Here is a 3,336-nt window from a genome sequence, read left to right as displayed (position 1 = left end):
TCTTAACTTAAATATTCTAGTGGAAAACGTTAACATGTTTTTTTTTGTAGACCCAATGCTTTATTTTTTAGAGTGTGGCTTTACATTCTTATATCAACAGATCGGTATCATGTTGTTCCACTTGCATAAATACCAAGAAAGCCAGACTAGCTTTAAGAGAGCTGTGAGAGTTCAGACACCTTGTTATTGCTTATCTTGATATGCTGTTCAAATCCTGGCCCGTAATTTTCTCCAGACGTGTCACAAGAAACTACTGTAGCCGAGTAACACACATCGGATTTGGTCTCATAGCTCACAAGTGTTTATTTTTTGGTAATTTGAGTATTTAAAATCCTTTGTGGTACCACCACCACTACAAGCAACCTCCATCATCAACAAAATATTAACTTTACAATTAACTGCTTCCTAATTTTGAGGGCATGGCAAACATTTGCTCCCTGCATGGTCTTCATGAGTGACCTCTGACATCTTTATGTCCCTGTGGCAGGTCAAGCCTCTTTGAAGAGCGGCCATTACAATTCCCACAAGTGGCCACTTGAATTGGTCAGTTATTAACAAGTGAACCCAACAAGGCTCGGTGTGGACAACAGTCATACAAATTTAAGATAAATTAATGATTTTAAGTTGGAAGCATGTTTGGACCGAGAGATTTAGGGTTATAATTAGGACTCAAAATGTTCTGCCTGAGTGGTGTGTGTTTGTTTGTGTGTGTGTGTGTGTGTGTGTGTGTGTGTGTGTGTGTGTGTGTGTGTTGTGTTACAGTGGCAACTTATTTATATTAAATACGTATGAAAAGATGTAAATGATGTGTGAGAAAGAGCATGATTCAAAGTAGAAGGCTATATGTTCTCACGAAAAAGGTAACAGATAATCAGAAGATGAATTAGAAATAAAAAAACGAACATTCTTTTAGGAATATTTAGTCACATCACTGGAAAATGCTCATAAATGCACCAAACTTTATTCCTGTGAGTGGGAGTTAATAAGTTACTGAATGAATATGTATTCATAAACGCATTGATTTACTGAATAAAATACATACAGGCTACTATGACCTGTTTTTGAAAAACTTAAAAGTCTTCTCTCAGCTACAAACAACAGCAAAAATCCAACAACAAAAAATATTAATATTGCATTAGGCCTAATTCAGAAAGTGATGAGCCTCGATGTTCTTTAATGCTTTATTCGTTTGGTCGGCACCGTGTATTTGGTTGATCTCTGCGTTTTACTGCCTTTAAACATCAAAATATAGTCTAATACCTACAATTATTATTATAATGTATTTTATACAGAACAATGCATGCCTAGCGCTTTCGTGATAACTACACCAGGCTGTAAATTAGGTTTAGGCTTAGGCTATAACGGATGATAACCACAGTTTCTGTTGCTCTTAAAATTCTTTTCATTAATGCAATCATTCGGCTGTAGACTACTTCCGCACAAGTAGTATTCATTAATACAAGTAGTATTAATTCCATAAATGTAGTTTTACACATGAATAGGCTAAAGAAATCCGAAATATAACATGATAAGAATGCAGCTGTCTTTCAGTAACTCCTAATCAAATCACAGGATTTAATTTTAGCTTCATGATACAACAAACCTAAAATCATATCGACATGATTTCTATTTTAAACTCAAACCCTGAACAGAGTCTTTAAGGGATTTGTTAAGGATCTACTCCTGTATTCCTGTGCCCTGACTTTCATAACCAGAAATGCTCTCATGCTAAAGCCATAAAAATACAGGCAAATAACAGACACAATTCCTCCTCTTTGTTAATAAATCCAAAACACCCCATAATATTACTCCACATTCTATGATTTTACAGCTCTGAGAGCGACTATTACTGATACTATAGCCCGCTCTTTTAATAATGTGTCGATGACTGGATGACATCATAACTCTCACAGACTTACTTCTCCCTGTCCATCGTTATTTCAAGCGGATTCCCATTTATTTCCAGCAAAGTTGTACAATTAAAATGATAATTAAAAGGATTACTTTTATTCTGCATCTTGGGCCTATAACGGGTTATTTCCCGATAATATCTATTTATGTTAGGACCTAGATTACGATAAAATATTCATCTTTACACCCCTCCCTTTCATTAGGCTATGCACTGATAATCGCTTGAGATCCTTCTAATTTATCAGCATGTATTTTAGTTTGAAAAGGCCTGTCACTTCCTGCATCAGATACTCCAACACTTTATCCGCAAAGTTGGAGAGTTTTAGTATATCCAACTGCACCAACGTAGATGCTGTGTTTCTATAATATTGTTGTTCTGATGTTTGATGCCTTTTAACGGAGATGTGTTGTGTTTGGGCCAGTCGCACCTCCCCAGGCCCGAGCCCCAGTGCTGCCTTTCAGCCGTCAGGTGTCGCTGTCACTCGATGTTTACGCAGCCATTCTTGTCTGAGCTTTCTTCGATGTGGAGTTTCTAAAGGACACTGAATATTTTGCTGTGTTATATATTTTACTTCCCATCATATGCTTTGTGTGGTGATTTAGAAACGTTTTGTCAGCTCAGCTCATCCTGCATCCCAGATCTGTTGGAATGTGCAGGGCAAAAAATAACCTTATTTATTAATTTCATGTGTGAGACTGGATTCCACACCAATTAATCCTGAAGAGTGTTGGTCCTAATATTGTTGGATTATACCGGTAAAAAAATAAAGAATAAATAAATAAATAAATAAAAATAATAATTTTAATAATAATGATGATAGTGAGGTTTTCTTAGCTTTAAAATTTTGAATTAAGAAAGTAGAATAAAGAGAAACTGTGTCTATATTAAGTGTGTTTTTTAAGGTTATTTGCACCAAAGTAGAATTATGGTCCTTACATAAATATTATCATGGTCTAGTTTTCACACACACACACACACACACACACACACGCGCGCGCGCACACACACACACACACACACACACACGCGCGCACACACACACACACACACACACACTCATAATTCTTTATTTAAGAATTAAAAATGCATTTTAGAAAGAGATTTATTTGTATTTCTTTAAAAAACAACAACAAAAACAATGCAGCGTCAGCGCTAGTGAAGCAGACTTAAAACGTTGAGAGCCCAAGATCGAGCGAGCCTGTACCGTGGATCCCACGCGCAGGCGCATTGGATAACATCATGGTTGACATTTGACACATGAATGTCCACCGTGCGCTCCGTTACGCACAGAAAGGAAGCAGACGTCGCACCACGTACAAGCAACGTGACCTGCAGGATCTCCGGGGAAGCATCTGCTTCTCCTGGCGCTGCTGAGGCTGCGGCAACAGCATCTCTCTCTCTCTCTCTCTCTCTCTCTCTCTCTC

The sequence above is a fragment of the Etheostoma cragini genome, chromosome 9 (assembly GCF_013103735.1).
Source record: "Etheostoma cragini isolate CJK2018 chromosome 9, CSU_Ecrag_1.0, whole genome shotgun sequence".
Lineage (NCBI taxonomy): Eukaryota > Metazoa > Chordata > Actinopteri > Perciformes > Percidae > Etheostoma > Etheostoma cragini.
The sequence above is the reverse complement of the archived record's forward strand: the minus strand, read 5'-3'. Positions refer to the sequence as shown.